Below are 23,645 nucleotides of genomic sequence, written 5' to 3' on the forward strand. Positions count from 1 at the left end.
AGTCAAATGCAACAGCTGTACTCAGAGGTAACGTTCAGATTACTCTGAATAAATTATTTAATAAGTGTGTCTCCACAGGTCTGATGGAAAGACTACTGAAAGCAAAAAAAGTCTTTCCACTCAGGCCAGTAGCTGTTTGAATCAAGTACTTCTGTCATAAACAGATCTTCAGAAATACCTATAAAGGTGCTTATATAAATAACTTGAAAAATTTGAGCACTGTTTCTTACATAGAGGGAAGCCATTGAGAGATCTGTTACTGTTAATCTGTCTTTAAGCAAGTTCAGAGGATACATTTTGTCATTGGGATTCAAGTGGAATTTAGATGATCAAGTAAAGTTTTGGTTGCAGCATCTGCAGTGGATGCAGCTTTGGATGCCCACCTGTGCCCACATATGCCTTGTTTGTGAGCCTCGCATGGGCACAGGGAAGGAGTGATGTTGTGATCTTGGGTTTTTTTGGTGGTGCCTCTGTGTGTTGGCAGAATCACAGGCAATCATAGATGCGGTGATCAGAGAGATCCCTATGCCTATCAACAGGCAGCACAGGCATCTGGCTGTACCTGTTGGCTCCCAGGTACATCCCTGAAGAGTGGGGATGGACATGGATTCAGATTCTTTCAGGAGTGTAACATAAAGTACCTTCAGATTTTAAAAGAAAAATATAGGAAAAAGACTCTGCGACAGAGAAAAGCACATAACACTGTCTCCTAATGTGTTGCTTTCCCATTCATCCTGGGAAAGAAACCCCAAAATCCAACCCCATCAGTTATTTGCAGAGAAAGGTCTGCTTTCTGAAGTCTGGAGATAAAAGAAATGAGATGCAAGACTTCTTGTGACTGCCTAAGCCTGAGAAGTATTTGTCTGCTGTTTGCGTTACATTTTGCAGTGAATATTGCCCTTCTCCCACCCTCCTATTCCCTACCAGTTTGTTGCTATTGCCTGAATCACAATCAGCAAATCTTCATAGGATTAAGTTTCACCCTCAGAGAAGAATATGAGGCTAAATTCCTTTATGTTTCTAAAGGACTTTGAAGTCCCCAAAATGAAAGTTCCAGTGAAGCACAACATTGTCTTCTCCTTGGGGCAAGGTAAAAATCAGGGTCATCTGTAGTTGAGGAAGAATCCTGCAGCTCTGAAATGGAGAAGAAATATCAGCACTGAGGAAAGGATACATATTCAGGTCTGCACAGTCATCCTTCAGCTCCTACAGCTCCCAGGTTTGTATTAAGCAGAACAAGTCCACATGACGAAGTTCATTTTGGGTCAGCATCTTTCTGCGTGCTGCATTTATACCCCATGATGTCTGGGTTTTACGTCTGACATTGCAATTGTTGCTTATTGAGAAGGGCTCCCTAGGGCTGCGTGGAAACCAGCTGTGCAGCCTGTGTAAAGTCTATTGCAGTTGCACCAGCTCTTTGCTTTTACAAGATCTTAGATCTCTTTCAAAGATGTGATCTGCATCCTCTGCAGCTATTTATCTTCATGTTTTATCACTTTCACTTTCGACAGAGAAATGGCCTAACAGAATGACATTAGAAATATATTCCATTATATCTATATATATATTAAATAGAACTTGGAAACCCTCACATGACATTAAGTGTTTCTGCAGCTTCTAGAAGTGTTCAGGCTGTCTGGTGGAAGCATGTTGGCCCATTTCTACTGGATTCATGTGAGGAGTATAAGCCCTATGCAAACAAGGGCTCAGGCCAGCTAATTGCTAGTGCTTGACCTGCCTGTCCTCCATCTCTGTGCTGCTGTTGTAGCAGTGCCAGTTAGTTAAAACTTATTATCGTGATCTCATATTCAGAAAAGAAAAAAAAAGAAACTTGCTTATGGGAGTTCTTATGAGGAGTTCTGGAAAACCTCCACTCAATTAGGTTTCTGTGGTTTAGATTCAAGTTCTCCTTGCTGTATAATTGGTGTAATTTTGCTTTAAGACTCTATTGTTAACTTTATGATTCACTTTTAGAGTCTGGGCTGTAATAGAAAATTTAATGATATACACATTATAAAATGCTTTAAACAATGAGAAAAAGGAACATATTATCTTTCTTAAAGCATCTCTTCTTAAACTACAAGATCCCTATTTCTCATTTACACCAAAGCCCTTTTATACTCTTCCAGCTGTGGCAACAAGACATGAATTGTGTATAAATTACATTTATATAAGTTTTAGTAAAAATAAATAAAAGTAAAATAAATTCAAGTTTTCTTTCTTCCCTGGGCTTTGAGGTAGAGACATTCATGCTGTGATTGGTTCAGTTTTCTTTTTCTAGAGGTGAATAAAGATAGCTGGACCCTATTACTTATCTACTTTTTAATCTTAAAAAGCTCATCAGCACACAGAGTCATTAAAATACAATGTGTATTAAAGTACAATGTGATATGTCCATCACATTGCTAACTGATAAAATATCAAAGATTTATTTTGCACAAAAGCAGTGAGTACCATATGTTTTCATCTCACTGACTATAGAACTGTGCTGAAAAATAACAGTATTTTCTTTCTGTTTGGACAGGTAAACACAAAGTTATGTTTTTCTAACTTGGACTTCTAGTCACACTCCCAATTCCATCCAGAAGTGAACAGATATGTAAAAATGAATTAGCACTGTTACAAATCTCAGGCAGGGTTCCTCCTTCTTAGAAAGGAGAGGAAAAGTGAATATATGTATTGATATAAATATTATCCCTCTGTTTCAATAGCTTTCTATATCTGTTGCAACTTCAGAAGTGTTTGTCAGAATGCAGGGGTGGGTCTGTATGAAATAGTGAACTGGATTATTTACCGTATCTGTTTCTTACTTTCATGAAGGAAGATGGACTATTCAGAGAGGGTGCTTGTCACAGAATCACAGAATCATCTAGATTGGAAAAGCCCTTGAAGATCCTCCAGTCCAACCATGAACCTCACACTGACCGTTCTCAACTCCACCGGATCCCTCAGTGCTGGGTCAACCCGACTCTTGAACACCTCCAGGGATGGGGACTCCACCACCTCCCTGGGCAGCCCATTCCAATGCCTAACAACCCATTCTGTAAAGAAATGCTTCCTAATATCCTAATATCCTATTCCTAAACTTGTCACCTTACTGAAAACCAACAAAGGTGCATTGACTCTGAGAAGCCCTTCTACAGGTTCACCTCATTCATTTTAGACCTAAGATGAAATTCCTGAACTGCTGGTGGTGGCTGTCACCATAGAGCCATCTCAGTGGGCTCTAGAGAGAAAATACTCTGCTAATTCAGACTTGATACCCAACATGCAGATTTAAAAGTAAGTTGAATTCCCCCCAAAATTATCAGTTCAACTTTCTAGAAAATGGACTATTTATACGTGGTCCATTGTCAAGATATTGCACTGATACTTCTGGAGGAGTCCAAGAGATGAAGAGAAAAATCCTCTATTGAAGATTCATGTGCTATGTTCAGTGTAGGTGAGGAAGGAAGGGTAAAGCTGCAGGCTACTGCTGTGTCCAAGACTGCAAGAGAAAACATAGAGGAGAGACTCAAGTTTGTCTGGATACTGACAAACCTAGGTTTCCCACTAAACATGGAATAGAATATGGAGAGTTTCTTAAAAATTAAGGATAGTTTAACATTTTTATGATTAATAGTAGTACTTTTAAGAATAGAATGCCTGCAGTTATAAAATTTCCTAAGTATCTCTGCGTGTCTTAATTTTTCCCTATGCTTCGCCTTAAGCAATTCAACTGAAGACCTCATTGGCACTTTGGAGAAGCGCATACAAGAGACCATGGAGAAGGGTTAGAGCTCAGGGTTAGGTAGGGTGGCTGTGAAGGTTGAACTCTAGGGAAAGCTGCCAGAAAGTCGATCTAAGCTTACACATGTGTTCTATAGGCTTGGAGATAGTAACAGTGACAGCTTTCCTTCTTGACCAACTTGGAAGCACATGGGATCCAGGGCTGGCTCCATTCACAATAATGCACTAGGCACAGGGTGGTGCTTAGCCAGACTGTGACATATACTTTGAGACATTTCTTGGGGAGGATTAAAGACGCTGGTAATAGGAAAAAAATAGTTACAGACTCTAGCCAGTTGATTAAATATTTCTGTCTATAGACACATTTACTGAAAGGAGCCTCTCCTCGTGCCTCAGTACTTGTGCTGGAATTTGCAGGGAAATTCCATTGAGATGCCTTTGTGTTTACAGATGGCCTGTCTCAGATCACTGCATTTAAGTACTTACTTCTTCCCCTTGGCCTGGTACAGTGTAAATGTGATAACTTTCAGCTTCCGCTGAGGAAGCCATTTTGGGTGCTTTGGAAGTGTGGCTGGTTCCTTGGCTATTGCTGATAAACAGCATTACAGGGATTAGTTGTAGACCAAATAATTTGTTGTTCTGTATACATTTTAACAATTCTGTAATGAAGCATTGTTTTACTCATGAAACACAATAGTCTTGGAATAAAGTACTAGAATAAATGCCTACCATTTTGGGTAACTGATCCTTACTTTTGTAACTCTTTCCCTATTCAATAAGTGCTTACTGTATAACATCTATCTTCAGATGATTCAAAAAAAAGAAAAAGGAAAACTATTGCCTCTGTCTGTGTAAGCAGATTAGAGTTTTCATTAAGATTTTTAATGAAAAAAGCATTAAGCCTTTATCTATTCATTGTTTCCATTCTTAAGTACTGTCCAAGTAACTTATGTTCAGCAAAATTGTGCTCACAGCCCATTAGGACTAATTGTTTTCAATAGTTTAACAAAGAAATATCCTTAATGTTACTATAAAATGTAATAAGGTATTCTGGAAAGCAAATACAGTTTCTTAGAAAATTTTGTTCACAATCAGGTTTTATATCCTTTTGGTGTAGTTAATATTTTAAAAGTGTTTCATAAAGCAAGACTGCATATATTAGCAATGAGTACATCACCACAATTTTTTTCTAGTATCTTAATTCCCAGTGAAGTATTTGGGCATCTTTACAAAACATGGTAAAAGACAAATAATTTGATGGGGAGTATAATGACTTCTGGCTGGTATGTAAAATTATCAAATAATAGTGAACTAACTTTAGCAAACGTATTAAAATATTAGTACAAAGATCCTGGAATGACCCAAATAACAAAACATACATATTTTTATTTCCAGTAAGTGCTTCCCCTTTTAGCTATTTTCCTCAGTAACACATTTACTGCCATTCTATTCTTAGACCAATGGAAGATCATCTGCATGGCTGTAATTCTAGAAAAGCATTTAAATATGCAAATTAAACCCAGAATTGTGTGGAAAGGAGGTTCATGTCTCTTTCATATTCAAACAATAACATATAAACATTAATCATCTCTCTGTGCTTTTATTACCAAACCTAATTACATGATACTGAATTAAATAGTCCTGAAAAGAAATTTAGATAGCTTTCAGTGAACATACTCTGTAACAATAATATGTTAGCTTTATTATTTAAAATGATAGTATGCTAGCTGTTGTCGCACAGTGTTATGCACAATTTACCAAAAGTTTCCTTGTTCATACAATAGAAAAATTTTATGGGAGCAATGTCATAAGAGCTGGCATATTGAACTGTCTTTTTAAAAGCTGCTATTGAAAATGCATGAGCTTTAATAAGGCATGTGTTGTTTTGGGTTTTTTTTACACTAACAGGTCAGGAAGTGGGTGGACAGCTCTACTGTGACATTTTCAATTTATAAGAAAAATTATGTAAACAGTTTATGATGTCTGGTCATTTAGTTTGGGAGCTGGCAAAAAGTGCATCTTGGCAAAATTTCTAAAAAACAGACAAAAACCAGATTCATGTCGTGTATACCACTCTCTGAGGGCCCAATCCTAAGGTCAATGAAGATAATGGGAGACTTTTTGCTAAGTTTCATAGAGAATGAATAAGCAGATCTACAGAATGTCTCGAAGTATCAGTTTTCATCTTACTTCCAAATAAACCCCCTTAATGTAAAACTAATCTCCTCAAGGACCCTGCTTAGCTCTGTAGTGCTGACGTTAGACCATTAACAAAAATATTAAGTGTAAATGAATCTCCTATGAAATGTTGTTACTTTCATGTCACAGTAAACAAAATTATATGATACTCCTAAAAACAGAATTAAGCACAGTATGAACCTGTAATTGAAATATACAGTTCAAGAAATAGATACAATTAGCTAGGGAGAAAACTTACCCCGAACTCGACTCATCAGGTGTCTTAGAATCAGCTTCTTTGCCCACATCCAATAAATCTGAGTTATTTAACAACCCTTCCTGGACCAAGACTTGGATACCCTGCGTTTTCTATGAACAGAAAAAAAAGATAAATACCGTGTGTGTGCTGAAACTTATAATCCCATATGAAATGTATGTCTCATGGTTCAATTCAAGGTCCATTTGAAGTTTTCTTGGTAGCTGGAATATTTATAAGAGCTTTTCTCTGCCCTATACTAAGTCTCTGGGCCCTAATATTGATTCAGGACTTCTCTCAGATAAAGCATTTTACAAGGATCTGCTCTCAGCCTGGTGGCCTATTTTCATAAAAGTCACAAGAACTTAATTTTCTTTGTTTTTTTCTATGTCTCTGTTAACTTTATTTAAGTTGACTAAATAGTTCAAATGTTATTTGGGGATAACAGACAGGCATTCACATATACAGAGACCATAAAACTCATAGTCTAAATTCTTAGGGAAAAAAAGACTAAAAGCGATCCCCAAAGAACTTAAAATTTAATGGAGAAGAGTAATTTTATCACAAGTAAAATCTTTCTAGTGTTAAAGAGTCTTTTTTTTTATAGGATATTTTTGCATCAAACTTTGTCATCAGCTTCCACCACGCTAATGGCTTGCATTGCATAACATCATTCTTTGCTGCTTGACTTAGCTTTAACATTAAGAAACTACAATCAAAACTTCTTCAGTCCTCCTCTGTGTACACACCTGTGTGGGTCAGTCTGATTTTTTAATAACTTTTCAACTCACGAATTTCACAGTTTCCACCAAATTTCAATAGGTGACAGGTATCTCAAAGGCAGGACCCACTTCTGGTTCACATAACCCAGCTACTATCTGGACATCTCCATTTCAATGTGTGGCATCAGCTCTGGAAGAGTAATTTTTTGATTGCTTCATGCATAATCTGTGTTTTTCGTGAGTCAGCTGGAATAGATCCCACTGGAGGACAAAGGATTTCCCCTATTTTAAAAACTTTTCACTACTCCTCCCAGTCTTTGAGTCTGTGTATCCCCTGGTAACCCCATGTGGCTTGTGAATCCCAGCCTACCCACCATGCAGAGGAAAGCAGGCAAGCAGCAAAATATCCATCGCAGTGATTTTAGTCCATCATGCTTAACTTCTCTGAAGACATGCGTTAGCACAAGACATAAAATAGAAGTATGATAGTGGAGGAAATTCCCAAATAGCTATTTTTTAACTGAACAGGTAGTTCAGCCTCTCCTTTGTTTGTTTCAAGCCTGGGAGTGGTGGGTCTTGGTTCCTGAGTATGTGGTCTATTTCTTCTCTTCTATCTCATTGCTGTGTCCTATATCCTTAGCTCACATGGGCTCTTCTAAACCTGACAAATTGCCAGATCATACCAGATTAAACTTTTCATTGATTTCACACTCCAGTAAGGAAGCATTTAGTGACCTTTATCAATCAGTCTTCCCTGGCTGAAAAACAGTTTTATTTATAGGATTTGTTGTTATGTAGCCATCACAACTAACCAGAGCAAAGGCACTTAATGAAATGCCTACTTGACTGCCACATATTTTCTGTATTATTTAGGTAGGAAGGGGAAAGAAAAATGCCCACACATACCAAGGAGGAACCAATTTCTACCACTGCAGAGAAACCAGATTTAATCCTACATTGTGTTCCTAACAAAGTCCCAGGGCACAGATACAGCTCTATAACAAGACTTGGTGTGGTGGAAACCAGCTGTAGACCCTAAAGGCTATTTCAGGGTGACACATTATTGTGTCCACATAGTTTTGGCCAACCTGTGTACTTTCAATGGCTGTGAAAAGTAACATTTTGTCTTCCACACCTCTAGCTTGAGAAAGTGACCTTGGCAATAGAGTTAGCCAAAAATGGCCTTAATAGGTTTGTCACCATACCTAGACATAGGTGGCAAGGAAGACAGCAGCTGCTGTGACAACAGCAAATGTTCACATAGTCATGTCCTCAGGCTCCTCAAGAAATAGTAAAAAAAGTCATACCGGTTTGACTCTGACCCGGAGTCCTCAAACCAGATTGCTGGCGAGGAGAAAGTGTGATGTCTGTGGTAAGGGAGTACTCTAGGAGAATGAGGTAACAGTTCATCTGAATTTGGTCTTTCTAAGTTAATAAGAAGCTAAATGGCAACATGAGAAAGATACGTACATTGGCACAAACTTCTGATAACCAGTCACAGCATCTGACCACATTCAAAAATCTAGTCAGTTGAGAGGTATCACACTTATCCTGCAGTAAACAACTAAAATGGGTTAGATGTGCCCTAAGAATGTTAATTTCTTCCATTGACTATAAAATGGTCCCCGTGCGACTAGCTCAGACGGACCTGCATTACAAACACTTGCAATCAGGCAAAATGAATCTGACATTAAGTGTCTCACTGCAAGCATCTCTAGCAATCACAGAAGATACTTGCTGTATTTACAAAAAAGCCCTAAAGCTCCTTGGGTAGTGTCTAAGGTGCACATCAAAAGAAGGAACAAAGTTACAACTGGAGAGAGGACTTGTACTAATAGTCCACATTAATGCTCTATGATTGCCATTTGTCAGGACAATTATCTCTTTGCTGAGGCAATCTATCAGCTGAAATGCTACATTGTCACGTAAAACTGAGAGGACATGACAAAGTAAAGCAAACATCACTAACATTAGGCTGCGCTAGAGGAAGAATATTCTCATTTTCATGTCTGGAAACAAAAAAAAACCTCCTAAACCAGAGTATGTATGGTTTGTTTTCTAAAGAATCTTTCAAACAAGTTTATGATAGCTAGAGGTAGATTCCATATGGCAGGTTTTCTTCTTCAATAAGGTGAGCTTCTTTTTGAAGGGTCTGAAGGTCAAGCCTTACCCTTGCTTTATGTAATGCTATTGTTTTGCTTTCTTTGATTCTTCTATGCAGTGCTCTACATAAAATGTTTTCTGACATGGAGGATGTCTCTGGCACTTCATATTTGTAACAAATCAAACTCATGTGGTTGCTTGGCTGTCATCTCACGTAAGGGGTTCTGTTCACATGTGCTGGCAATCTGAGACACTGGGAGTGCAGGGGGCTCTGGAATAAGCACTTTTCTGCAAGTTTCCTGATTTATGCAGAGAGAAAGGGGGAATTAATTCACCTCTAAATAATGTTGTTAAATAAGCTAAGATAGATATATCTAGAATTCGCCTTTAAGAACCATGAAAAAAGAGAAGTGTGTAAATACTTTGGAAAGCACTATAAAAAGTAAAATAATGACTATAGATATGGAAATCACAGAATCAGAATCATCTAGGTTGGAAAAGACCTTGAAGATCATCCAGTCCAACCATAAACCTAACACTGACAGTTTCCCAACTACACCATATCCCTCAGCACTATGTCAACATGACAAACACCTCCAGGGATGGGGGACTCCCCCACTGCCCTGGGCAGCTATTATGAAATAATACCTTTTGGGGTAGGTAATTCAAGCAGTTCAATCCATTATTTACTTGAAGAGATGACTAAGAGGTGACCTGAGCATTGTGCATAAGTACCTCAGAGCGAAGAGATATCTGATGTTACACAACACTGGCATTCAGAAGCAGCAAGAGGAAATCCCAAGGCTGGAAGCTGAAGTGAGATGAAATGAGGCAAGAAATCAGGCATACAGTTTTTTGTTTGTGTTTGACTAGTTGGTTTTTGTAATTAACTTCTGGAAATGTTTATTCAGGAAGGGGGTGAGCTCTCTATCATTCTGCTTTTCTTTAAATCAGGATTGGATATATACCTATAAGAAACACCAAATTGTAACACAACTTGATGGACATTTTATTTAGAGAAGTTCTTCAGCCTGTGTTATACAGAAAGTCAGACTAAAATATATCAGTAAGAATGGGTACAAAAAAAATCCCACAATACCCAAAACCTAATCACTTTTAATCTGTCTGTGAATGAGATTTTAAAACTTGATTAACTGCAACATGTATCCCACTCTGGACTGGCCTTGAAGGGACACCTACTAGTGACTGATGAGTTTATTTCCAGTGCTGTGTTCCTAGGAATATATCATCTCATGAGGTTTCAGAAGTTAAATATCCATAAACCTGGAAACATTGTTTTCTCTTGGTTCAGTCAAAGGCAGTTGATAGCAAACATCTGTGGACAAGTTAAGGCATTGTTGAATAGCAAATGGGAATTTCCATCCATCATTATCCCTGATCATATCCTGCCTCCACAGTCCAGTTAAATCTTTTGAAGAAGCTGTTTTTACATTTACTTCCTCTCTTCTGAAGCTGGGAAACCCAAACCCTTATCAGGTTTGCTGCAACAGTTTGATAATGCTGGAGGACTTTACATCACCTATTTTGATGCAGAGTTACCTTAGCTCTGTGAACAACCCACTGTTAATTCACTTCTCCATTGATTCTCCCACTAACAGCAAGAGGCTACCTCACAGTGCAGCAGTCCACTTTCCCCAGGTTCCATTGTGGCATCATCTCAAATGGACAGAAAGCAAGAGGTGAAACAATTGCAACACAGTAAAAATGAGATAAAGTAGCAATTCATGCCCAACATCCAAAAGCTAGCATGTCCTGTTTTGTAAAATGGTGATTGTACAATTCTATAAAAATGTACATTTGCCTTTTGTGCAACAGAAGCTGGCAGATATTCTGAAAAGAAAAGGTACATAGTAACAGATGCAAGGCAGTCACCTCCAAAATTATCCTATTGCATGTGGTCACCCTCTAACAGCAGTGTTAAGGATGCTGCCTATTGTTTTTGCAGTATTGAAAATATGCACCTGGATTCCGAGAGTGCCTTTCATCAATCTAATGGATACCTGTGGCTACAAAATAAACTTGCCAAAAGACAAAAAAAGCAAGAAATCTTTGTCTGTTTTTAAACTCATTGCAGGTAAAATGGCCAGACTTCGAACACTGCTCAATCTTAAGCTTTTTTTTTTTTTTTTTTCATAAGGGATCTGACCGCAGAGTCCTTGAGCAGAGCTGTGGTGCAGCACTGGGGCACTCTGGACCCATGTTACAATGCCCACTTTTGCCATGATATTTTGGAGCAACTGAGACATCTCATTCATCAGGCCTCCCTTTCTGTTAGTGGGGAGAACATTGTCTTTCTAAGAGAGGTATTATGAAATCAAATTAAATGAGTGTATGGCGTATGTGTATATCCATATAAGCCGAGTAGGCATGTGCAGAAACTCTTAATTTAAGCAGGTGTGAGAGTGAGCTCTTTAAACTGCTTAAAATAAGCAGTTGAGCCTCTTTCTCTCTGCTGTGGATACTACCACAGTAACTTCTGCTTTGTGACTGTCATGACTAAGATCACTATAATATATAAACTATATGAAATACCGAGGAGTGTTTGGTAGCTCAGAGGGAGACAATGCACTAGTATTAGCGAAAGGTATCCAGGGGAACAAACTACACCAGTCCCAAATAATTGCTTTCTGAGACAAATTGAAGATTCAAGAACATTCAGTTTCAAGATTCTAGTTCTTCTAACACTTATTTTTATTTAGGTGACTCTGACAATTAACATCAGCTGGTAATAACCTGCTAAGCTTTCCTCAATTTGAATACTGAAGGTTAAACCAAATAGAATGGATATCACTGTATCCCACACCAGGCTGAGTCAAATGTAAATAGTTTTACACTGACATTTCCATGGGGTTTGAAGCTGACAGCAGAAGAAAGAATCTTAGGGTAAAATAGGAAATCAAGTAATTGAGAGGGGGTCATCTACTTTTTGAAGTAGAATTGCCATTAACTGATGATGGTTTGGCTTTCTTGAACTGTTTCTGGGACAGTTTGCTTGGTCTTGATCAGCAAATCATTAAAAAAAAAATCAGAAAAAATGTTAAGCACTGAAAAATTCTTCCTTGAAATTGAAGAATTCTTTCAGTGTTTTCCCGTTTCAAATCTGGTTTAAAAATTACTCCCTTAAAAATACCCTCAGACCTTTTCCCCCGCAAGCCTCCTCTCCCCACTGTTTCTCTCATCATGGTGCTAAATTCTTTCCTCTGATCTGAGCACCTGACTCTACCTGACATTTAAGTGAGATGCACACCCACATCTGAAGGCGGGCTTTGCCTCTCTGAATCCAGATTTGCCTTTGTTTATTTCCAGAGAACAGAGTGCAGGGAAGACAAAATAATTCAAAGCAATGATTAATGGACTACTCTCATCTATTTTGTGCTAACAAAGCTAACAAGCTTTTCTTTGACACAGGTAAAACTTACATAAAATTAAGTTTACTTACATAAAATAGTCCACACGTACCTGCTTTTTTGGGAGGAGTTTTTATTGTTATTTTTTGGAAACCATCGTAATTTTGTTCTTTTAAGCAATTCCATTTACTTCTGTGTGCAGTGTGTTATGCAAACGTCTTTGAAGGTAGCAGTTTAAATAGAGAGATTATCATTGGTTTTCTGGAGATTATATTTTATCAAGTGTAAAGCTAGTCTTTTAAATTAACCAAACATTTATAAGATGCCTTACTGATAGTTTTATAAATGCACCTGAGAGGCTACTCTTAGCGTTGTTTTCCACTTAAAACTCCTGTTTTGTTGATGGAATCTAATTTTGGACTCACATCCAGGTAACAATATACTAATCCATTCTTACCGCAACAATCTCCCACAAAGCTCACTGGATATAGTGATTTAATAATAGCATAGTTTGAACACTTACTTTATGCATTTATTTTTGAAGTGTGTGGACACATTCTCATCTAATTTCCTTGAAGGAGTTCCAACATTTTTTCTTATCACATAAATATTTATAATAGATGCACTGAAATAGTCTCCAGAAAATACAAAGCCAGACGTTAATAGAAAAATTTTACACAGATGAAGGAAAAAATTGCTGTTTTATTTTAAGTGCAGAAGAATAACTTCTAATGTTTTATTCAGAAGCGGAATTTCTGAGAACTTCTTGTTTAACCTTCCTCCTGTTCCCAGATAATGACAAACTGTAGAATTGGGGGCCAATACTGCAAACTGCTAGGCACAGCCTGCAGGAAGTTGAGAGCTCTGAACTCTGGCTGACTTAGTGGGAATAAGTTTGAGAAATTGAGAGTTCATTTCTGCCCTCAGATGGATACTCCAAAAGCCCTTTGAAATCACTGCAGTCAATCAGACTCCAGACATTAATACTGCATGAAGTCTCTTCCTTCAAATGATATTTTGCGTAACATAAAATAAATCAAGAGACCAAAGACTGATGTTTAAGCAAAATGTGTACTTTGATGAAAGGAGTACTTGATGAAGACTGTCATGAGCTGCTAATTACATAATGCTCTTAATATTTCTGAACCTCAGTGCTATGAAGGGGAAGGATAGAAAGAAGTACAGCATGGTTAGGGGATCAGACTCTTCTTTGAAAGGTTATGATACAGAAACCCTTCTCTCTCCACAAAGAAAAAGCTACACAAATATACCACAGCACTTTGCTTCTCTCAGCTCCATCTGTGCCTCAGAGGCAGAGGAGACAGTGCCTGTTTGTAAACACAGGAATGCACATTTTGCCTTGTTGCTAAGCTATATAAAAGCAAGGAAAGTCCTGATTCATCCCTCACCCGCAGTCTGGGAATAACCAGCTTCCCACATCTACTTCTTTGTTATAAAGCAAGACCAGAGTCCAGAGGCCATCTCGTGCAGTCTGACATTGAACAAGGCTATTACCAGGAGAAAAAGGAAGTTGCAGGGAAGTCACATTACCTTCTGGTAATGGTGAAGGCAGCTGTGGACATCCCTGTCAGAACCTGTTACTTTCTGCCTGGCTTGTTCACCAGTCACCTTTGTTTTTCTGGATTGATTTTTAACAGTTCTACTCCCGCTGCCGCTGTTGGTGAAATGCTCATGAGAGCAGCCATAGCTGAGTGCCACTCTTTCTGAAAGATTCAACCAGAAACACTGCATGAATGAATACATGGATGGAATAAATACAGGTTTTTTATAGCCGTTAGATTTTTTTCTCTTTCCAACTCTGCAAGAGATAAAGCTCTCAGTGATTCACAAGATATCCACCCCTTTGCTGCTGGTTTGTTTACTTGGACATGTTGCTGACACAATGGTCCAGACTGTCTTGTTGCTAGCAATGTTATATTTGTACATTTTTAAAGTATGTTGCTCCTTGTGTTCATTTCAAGATATGCTGGTAGAGGGATCTGGGAAATGCATATCTGCTATATAGAAATTATTTTTGTTATGTTTTATATATATAAGTTACATATATATCTGACATGTCTAGTTATAATCTTTTATATGTAATCTTAGCCTTATTTATATAAAGTATAAATAAATATCAATACATACAATATGAATAAAATTTGTATACAAATTGTATATACATGTATACAAAGTATATGTGTGTATTTTTTAGATATACACACAAATCTATCTATACAGTTATATCTAGATCATTTGCTTCTCACAGTCTGGATAGGAATCCTAAAGTGGAAATGCCACCTAAGGAGCCTACAGAGAACAAAAGGCAGCAAATTATAGAACTCCAGCACCCATCCAAATTCTGTCTCCTCCTGATCCAAAACACCAAAAACTGAGGATTTAATGCTAGTTAGGATCTGAATATCAAGGCAGAAGCTAGCTGACAACATATCACAGGTCTATAATCAAAGTCAGCTTTGCAAACAGGCTGAATTTCTATTGCAATCTAGACATCTTGGCTTCAAAACACATCCCTTTCCAATGATGTGGTTATGTATAATGGGCAAAAAATGACAAAATAAAAACATTCAATTAACCTCTCTACCTTAAGCTTGGCTGTCTCTACATCCTCTTCCTGGAGTTGCACTGTCCTCCTTCCCTGCTTGAATGAGTCAGTAAAATTCCTTAAGAGGGGGTGGGGGGTCTTGCCTTTGCTGATACAGTGAGTCAGCAGAATGTGCTGACCTCTTATTCAATGAAAATTAGGGAAAAAACACCCACCAAACTTCAGCAGGAGGAGCAACATTTGAAAATAGAGGTTTTATCCTCTGCAATTCAGTTAACTGCAGTGCTGGCACTCTGATTTGTCACCAGTCAGCAAACATTAATCCTCATATTTATAAACACTTCTGCATCCAAAATCCCTTTTCCATCAGATCCATCCCTGATGCACATTGCTGGAGGGAGGAGGTGCTGTCATACTGCCTTGTAGCTTCTAAAGGTCAATGGGCTTGCAGCTCTTTTGCAGGCTAAGTAAACGGATGTCTTTTGGGGAAGTTGTGTCTGAATAACTGCCTTCAATTCAGTAGGGACAAGGGCTAAATGGGAATCTGGAATTGCATGGAGAGCACTACATGGGAAAATAGCTGAACACAGAAAGATCATTGCTCCTGGTGTTGGGCAAAATATGACAAGCATCACAAAAAGAGTATTACTGGACATGGAAGGGCTTGTATGTGGACTGCAGCTTTAGCACTTTAAAGGAGTACAAAAAGTCTCTGATTAAAGCATGGAGATAACTTCTGTTTAAAGATGGTTTTGATGTACAGTAATAAATCAAAAGCAGCCTCTGACATGTTGTGAAGACAGTTACCTTTCTGCTTCTTTAGCTTTTAATACTTATGGTTCCAGTTATCAGGTGTACTTTTAGAGATATCTAAAGGTGCTCCTATCCCATCTTATACAAGTCCTTCACGTAGTCTATGCAGAAAGGGATGAATGGTAGACATTGGCATGAGTCTGGGGTTTGACTATTTAAAAGCTAATTTTTGGATCTGGGATGATTTTGACATGTAAAAGACAAATCCCTGCACTAAGGAGCTAAGGTGTAGGGCCAGCACCAGCTTTGGGGCAATCCTGAGAAGGGGATGGGACAATCTTTTTCCCCAGAATGAAAACTAGAAGCCTCCACATTTTTCCCAATAGCCTACTATTGGAAAAAAGTACCGATTTGGTATGGGGATGCAGCTCAACCACAGATGGTAATGAAGTGGGCTGCTCTCAGCCTGTTGATTACCTTGGTGAGCTGCCATGAAGTGCCTGATATTTGGTTAAAAATGTCCTCCATATAAAAAAAAAAAAAAAAGGCCATGATCCCTTTGCATCGTTCCTGGTTTTCTCTGTATACTCATGAAGAAAACTTCTAAGATGTAGTCCTGAGATTATAAACTAAACTTAAATTGCAGTTTTCCCAGTGGAACTTCCACAGTTTATTTCCACTGGACACATGTCTGTGATATCCAAGCACAGTCACTCAGGTGCTAAATCACTGACAGCTCAGTTCCCACTGTAGCTCCTGAAGATGTCTTTTCATTTGTTAGCTCTTGGCTTTCAATACTGCTGCATTCAATTTCTTTTTTGTGTAAGCATCACTTATCCCCATATGTTACCTACCTTCCCTCTCTTCACAGCACCCTTGCTATGATAGATATTGTCCAAACATGTATGAATACCTAGATTTTGCCCTTTAGAGCTTCATCAAGCAAAATGCCAAATAGTAATAAAATCAGATTCTGGAGAATAAGCAGTCTTTTCACCCATTTCAAAGTTGCTGCCTCCCACGCTTAGAGATTTGATACAGAGCTCTTCAGCAGTAAGCAGAGATGAATAGCCTAGCAAACATATTCTTTTGTATGGAAACATCATCAGTATAGAAGTTTATTCTCCCAAAGGACCCCAAAATCCCCAACCAATCACAAAAGCAAAGTTCTGCCAACACTGCCGTGTTGCCACCTTTGAAGTCAGCATCAGCAGCCACATGTTGTGAAGGAAAGCTTTCTGTTCAAATGCCAACGTCAGTAAAGGCTTAGAGGCACAGGCTGTAATTTCCAAGGTGGCTCTGAGTTGGGATAGTAAGGCTTAAGCTCACATCTTAAGAAAAGTTAGGTTCAGAGCTGACATGCAGAGAAGCAGAGGAACTAATCCCTTACTCTAAGACACAACCCACACTCCAGAGATGTACATTTACCTTCTCTCCTGTTGGGCAGAGGACTCTACATCTGTGTGCCTCTGGCAATGAGGTACTGGAAGGAGTATGACAATTAGTTGGCAGTGGAATTATACATGTGTGTGTTTAACCCTCTTATTACCCCAGTCTCCTTATCTCTCTTCCTCTTGAGCAGGGATTTCAGGCAGGTATCTGCATTCCCAACAAATTGGCACCGTGTCCCTGGCCTGCCTTGTGCCTTTGCAAGTCTCATTACCCTTTGGAAACAGCTTGCTCTCAATTCGCTTTGCTCCAATGCAATCAGTGCAGCCAGATGGAAACGGCTTTGAAATTTACCTTTTCCAGTCTCGGCTTCATATTTCTCCTTTGATGTTTCTTGTCAGGTTTTCCAGTTGTCCTTGCCTCTCTCAGCTTGCCGCAGCTCCCTCTCTCCAGGCTGTGCTTTCCCCGGGCTTCTGACTCTCTGAGCATCCTAACTTGCAAAGGCATTTCTGTCACGGGGTGGTTCTCACTGGAGCACTAATTCACACTGCTGCCAACAACAAGTGTCACGCTCAGCAGCTGTGTCAGAGCTGGACGGCCACTGACAAAAAACCCACAGAAATGTTGACAAGCTTTTGAGACTGCAGGAAGTTACAGTTGTTTGAATAGTCAGGTAAGGTGGAGGCACACACGATGAACAGTGTCCACAGAACAACAGCTGGGAGAGCACGGACTCCAAGTCTGCAAACTGTTGTATGGTTCAAGTAGATGTGAAAGTCACGTTGGGCCTCCAGGTGTAGTCAAACTTGACAGCTGATCCTGATTCAGACTTTTTGCTTTCTCTCTGTCTTTGGTATGCATTTGTTAAGGGAACAGTCCTCAAAGGAGCTGTTCTTTTTGTTACTTCTTTATTAAATTGGATCCATGCTCACAAGATTCCACACTGACACTTGACGGAAATCATTACTGTAAAGTTTATAGCACATCAGTGCAAGAAGTAAATGGATGATACTCCAACCTGGTTTTAACACATCAGGCAAGGCCCTGATGTCCTCTCATTCATACATAGTTGCTGGGTACAGAATGTTTTATAAAGTGTCTGTAAGACTGTTTCCCAAATATATATATATATATAAAATATTTATATAATATACTTGTTAGGAGGAGTGTTTCCACAGCCTGGCACATGATTCTTGCTTTGCCCCATCTTTTACTTCACAGTCAGCTACCGCAGTTCATGTTTAAAAGGAAGCTCTCCAGGACTGGGGAAGGCAAACAAGATGTCTCCAGAATACTATCCTAATCAAGTCCACCAAATATTATGGGACAACTAAATGAATGTTAATAAATTTTTAACCTTGCTGCTGCAAATCAGTGCTACATACTTCGAAAGCTGCTCCAGAATCAGTTGCATAGTCTAACAAATATGTTAATGTACAAGCAGCCCAAGTAAAACAAACCATTCTTCAAAAAAAGAACCTGAATCTTAATCAACAAAAGTGGCTTAACTAGCTTGCACAACAGCTGAAAATGAAAAGCTTCCAAAATTTTCTGGTCCTCCACCTACACACACCTAATATCACCAAGCAGAATGTGAGAACCTGTTAAAACAGGCTCCCGTGATGTTGAACTCACCAGAGTAAAGTGTTGAAAGCACAAACATGAGCAAATTCCTATTTATCAAAGTATAGCTTCCCTCTCTTGCATGGTCTTGGTGGCAGATTTTTTCCCTCCCTTAGATATGCCATTCTGTGCTACAACCTCCGCAGCAAAGAGTAAATTTGGAACACAAATCTGGATTGTCAAAATGAAAGCATGAAGAAGGGAAATTATTATTTTATCCCTACCTCCCTGCTCAGACTCTTCTCCCTGTGCTTAGTACAATCTATGGCATTTGAACCTGGGACTGAACATGTGGGCTGGGAATGGGAATATCCTGAATTGTTTTACACAGTTCCAGTTCTTTATTATTGTTTAGATCCAACTGGATTTCCACTGAGGCTGCAGCAGTAGTGCCAGCAGAGTTGCCAAATCCTTCCAACCTCTTTTGTTTGTTTCTATGCATCCCTGTGAAGGCCCTGGTGAACAATGTGTGCTATTATTTGATAAAAGACCTTTCTGGAAAGCATAAAACTCTCCATCATCTTCACTAGGGTTTGGGCATGAATGATATCACCATAGGTGGTATATAGTGCAAAGACCCAGCTGAAGTTTATGAAATTTCATGACATGAAGCACTAATTGATCTGTCTGCAAAGTAGGACTGGATATGCTTCTGATATTTCTTGACTCTCTTCACTGCCAAGGATTCCCTGAGTGAAATCTTAGGGTTGTTAAACATAACCTTCTCCTGGTGAAGATGATAGAGAGTTTTATGTTCTTCAGGGATTCTTTTCCATCAAATAAATTATTTGGGTTGCAGCTTTTTCCCTTTGTAGCATAAAAAAAGATAAAGGTTTTAGTTTTCCCAGGTTTGATTCACCTCTTACTAAACTTGGTAGAAATCATATGAAACCACAGCAACAGTTTAAAAAGTTGCTGTGGGAGACTAACTGGTTCCTAAAGTTTAAATGGAAAGAGCTAGAAAGGACAAGAATGAAAAACTGTGACCTTTTCTAGTTATGATTGCTGTTACATATGTTACTCATATTGAAATTCAACATGAAACCCAGTGATCTGAAACAAACTGTAGCCCAAAGTGATATGGCACATACAGGAAGAAATCTCCACTCTATAATCCATTATCAGGTAGACAGCATGGGAATACTTCATACTGCCACTTAAGGGGATAGGAATGCTTGACTGTGTTAAAATAATTGCTGAGTTTGCTCCTGCTGGCTCCTTTCAGGTCTCCTAAAGCAATCTCTGCTCAAACACACTTGAGGCAAAGAGATTATATAGTAAGCTTTCTCTTTTTGAAGTCTAATACTCTAAATAACACAGTCCACTCTAATTAGCTCTGTAAACATGCATCCAGCAGGCAAGTAAGCAATAGAAATAACCAGTGAGCAATGTAGCAATCCACTGCTTCAGGCCAAACATTTTGAAGCATTTGCCCGAATGATGGTATTACAGTAATACTGCACAGTATAAACTGCAATCGCCCCTTTCCTCGATACTCGATACCAAATGACAAATCTTCCAGGTGACTCACTGGCAGCAAGACGCACACTCATGCACCAAGTCTGCATTTGGATAGAGACACTCAGAGTGTGGACTTTCTAGCATGACATTATCAAGCTGTGAAAATATTTCCAAGCAAATATTTGGACTTTTTTGCTGATGATCAGCCCAATGTTTCTCAGGCAGAAACATGCTTCCTCTGTCCTTTTTTTTTCCTAGGAATCTCAATCCTGTGCATCCGGCACAAAAATACTTTTATACCAATCCTATTATTTTTAGCATTGCCAGTGAGGTAGGCAGTCATCAACTGGGGCTTCAAACAGACACAATTCTCTTGCCCAAGTTTTTGAGTATTTGGTTTTGAGAGGAAAAACTGCAGATAACTCTTCATTTATGAGCACTTAAATTTCCACAATGCAAAATATTCTAGAATTATTTTAGGCCTGGTGAGCAATGAGAAATCAAGTTTTGCAGTTACGAGCTATTTCCAAGAAGAATACCCTCCTGTTTGAGGAGATACCTGAGGGTCTGATATAGCACTTCTTCCCTTCTAAAGTCAACTCAATTTTTAAGAACAAATTAACAAAACTATTTTACAATTTCAAAGGTTTTAATAGTCTCCTTGTTTCACAACATGTATCACTCTCCAAGGCAGAACTGCTGCCCAAAGCATCTTGTGGGAGGAGAATCGTCCCAGCCAAAGTCCAGAAAAGTACTGCAGTTTGTCCCTGGTTCAGTGACACTGGAAATCCTCCCTATAGCCAAGATTATAAGAGCCCATCCCAAATAAACTGAACTGAGAGAAGGAGGATAGGGAGGTGGATAAAAAAGAAGATATATGTAGGTAGAAGAAGCATTTTGTTTGTGTCAGTTTAAAGAAAAAATAAATATTCTAACTTCTTGGAGCCTTTCCCTTTTTATAGCAAAGAATAAGGAAAAAAACCTCAGCTTGCTCATTACTAAAACTGTCTTTGTTTCAGAAAAGACATCCTTTAACCTAGTTTGCTAATAACTACAAATATTGTCTTTTCTTAATTTTCAGACATGTTAATAATTTAGTGAAGTTCTTATTTCAGTTTCTAAGGTAACCACACTTCCAGTTCCCTTATAATATCCCAGCTTGTCAGCTCTCTTGAGACAGGATCCCATAGTGCAGCCTCTCTTAATTGGGCCTTAGCTAAACCCCCCTGCAACTCTTAGCAAGTCTGACTCAAAGTGAGTATCTGCCACCATTGTGCAAGCTCTCCAGCTCTCATGAAGTTATGAACTATTCATCCAGAATAAAAAAATTTAATGGGAAACATGTCTTAAAAAAACAGCCACGCAATGCACCTACTTGGTGGTCATCCATCTTCCAACATGGTTATCCATTCAGACTTTGGGTACTTTTAGACCTCTGAAGCATTTGTCCTTGTTAGTCATAGCGAGTTTTTAGAAGACATCCCTGTCCCCAGTTAGGACTATTTCTTTTTATAAATAGTTGAAGCTTCCTTTGGTTTGACTTTAAACCTTAGCAGTCTGTGTGGTAGCTACCTTGGAGAATGGGTTTCAAATATCTTCCACCTGAAGTTGTTTCAAAGTTGAAAACAGTATTAGTTACCTCTGCATCTTTTTCGTCTTGAAGGAAACATCTCATGTCTTTTTTATCTGGGAACACAGATACTGACAAGAACTTGAAGTTAGTTAGGAAACATTTCTAACATTTATAAAGTTAATGCAATCTTCTTTAAATACTCCATATCTTGAAAGCATCTGTCACAAGCCTTTTTTGGCTTCCTTCATCCTTTTAACATCAACAGAGTCTGCCACACCCCCGAAGCCATCTGTGTATCTCGTGTAAAACTTCTACAAGGGCTTTTGTTTCTCTTGACCACCTACATCCCACAAATGGAAAACATCACTTTTATTTTTCTCCCTTAAGCCTCCACAGTATCACCCCCACTGTGGGGGAAGAAAGTCAACAAACCCATTCTGTCTCAGCCTGCAGAGAAGGGGTGCCTTCCCAGCAGCCACGTGCAGTGGAAATGGTGGAGGGTAGGTAGCTGTAGGGCATTGGTGTCTGAGGATTAAAAGAAGTGTGTGAATAGACTGCTACAGCAGGTTGGAGAAGTGGGGTCATGCCACTGTCCAGGTCTAAAGTTGCAACCAAATCACTCTTTGAGGATGCCACTCCACATTGATATTTTAGCATTAAACTGAAGTAACCCTGAAAAGCAAAACTATCGTCTGCTTAAGAAGGTAGTTTACTTTCCCTCTGCTAGAGGTATGATCAAAAGAGTGATTCATTTGTTTTTGCTGAATCTCAGTTTTATTCCACTGCATTTTTCTTGGATTCAGAAAATAATTCTGATCTGCATTGTCACTCAGAACTTGAACCAAAACTTTCTCTGAGATTTGTAAAAGTTTCAAATCTTATTTCCAACCCACTTTTATGGGTTATTTCTGAACTTAAAGACCCACTCAGCAGCAAATCTATGATTCGAAAATACATGAAAAAGGCTGTCCCTGGGAGGACCTCATACCAATTTGCAAGCTCATGAAATTTAGTGTCAGTGAGAACCAGACCTATGTGACCCCATGGTTCAAAACCCACTGGAGTCAGCCAGGCCTTTCCTGCTAACCTCAATAGCTCTTTTCTTTGTAATTTTTAGATAAGGTTGAGAGAAATAACTAAAAAACTGGAATTGTTAGCCAGCTTTTTGTCAGTTTGACCATTATGCATTCTGGATTTCAAATTGAGGGATTATAGCCAGAAAGAGAAAAGGAGAGCTGAAATCACTAAAAAAATGGTACGATTGTGATTGAGATATTTATTGTCTGGTTCTTTGATGTGAGAGATTAAGACATGGTTTAGGACTAACTAGATCCAAGTCAGAACCACCTCCAATTTTCCCTTTTGTTCCTCAGGCTGCGAAGGCTTGCGACACCACTGCTGCTCCAGAGCTGGCGCTCCCTGGAGCATGGCAGCTGCTCAGCAGAGAAGCAGCCACTAGAGAGCATGACGAGACCACTAACCTCTCTGTGCTTGATCTAGATTAGGACTGGAACCAGGTCTCCTGAGGTAGAAGGCTGGTGCTCTGAAGCATCTTTATGACTGAGCCCTATACACAAAGACAAAAAACCAACACAAATATAAATCTTCAAGGGCAAACTAAAAGGGCATTGACCTTCAAGCTCAGTGTATTGAATAAAAGACAGCATGAAACTCTCTCATCTCTACTGGGCCTTTCATATGAAAATTATATATAAATGTCTGCATTATACATGTATTTGGACTCAATGGAAAATCTTCAGTATGGAGTACATATAAATATTTATGTGTTGTTGGTAAGCCTCTGAACATCACTGCTTTATGGTTATTTCTTCTGTGTAAGGCAGCCTACAAGACTGTAAAAAAAGGCATATAAATGGAAGAAGTTTACATGTTTAGTATATTTGGAAGACAAAAGCAAAGCTAA

At 38.8% G+C, this 23,645-nt stretch overlaps 1 long non-coding RNA gene across 1 annotated transcript in view; it reads right to left on the reverse strand.

Moving 5' to 3' along the window:
- The window catches only part of LOC141932667 (uncharacterized), a 29,687-nt gene extending 14,645 nt beyond the window's left edge, over window positions 1–15,042 (reverse strand). The window contains exons 1-2 of the long non-coding RNA XR_012625875.1: window positions 14,962–15,042; window positions 6,167–6,276 (exon numbers count right to left, since the gene is read on the reverse strand). This is a non-coding gene — a long non-coding RNA (uncharacterized LOC141932667). The remainder of the gene's footprint in view (window positions 1–6,166; window positions 6,277–14,961) is intronic.
- Window positions 15,043–23,645: the final 8,603 nt, after the last annotated feature.

The sequence above is a fragment of the Strix aluco genome, chromosome 1 (genome assembly GCF_031877795.1).
Source record: "Strix aluco isolate bStrAlu1 chromosome 1, bStrAlu1.hap1, whole genome shotgun sequence".
Taxonomy (NCBI): domain Eukaryota; kingdom Metazoa; phylum Chordata; class Aves; order Strigiformes; family Strigidae; genus Strix; species Strix aluco.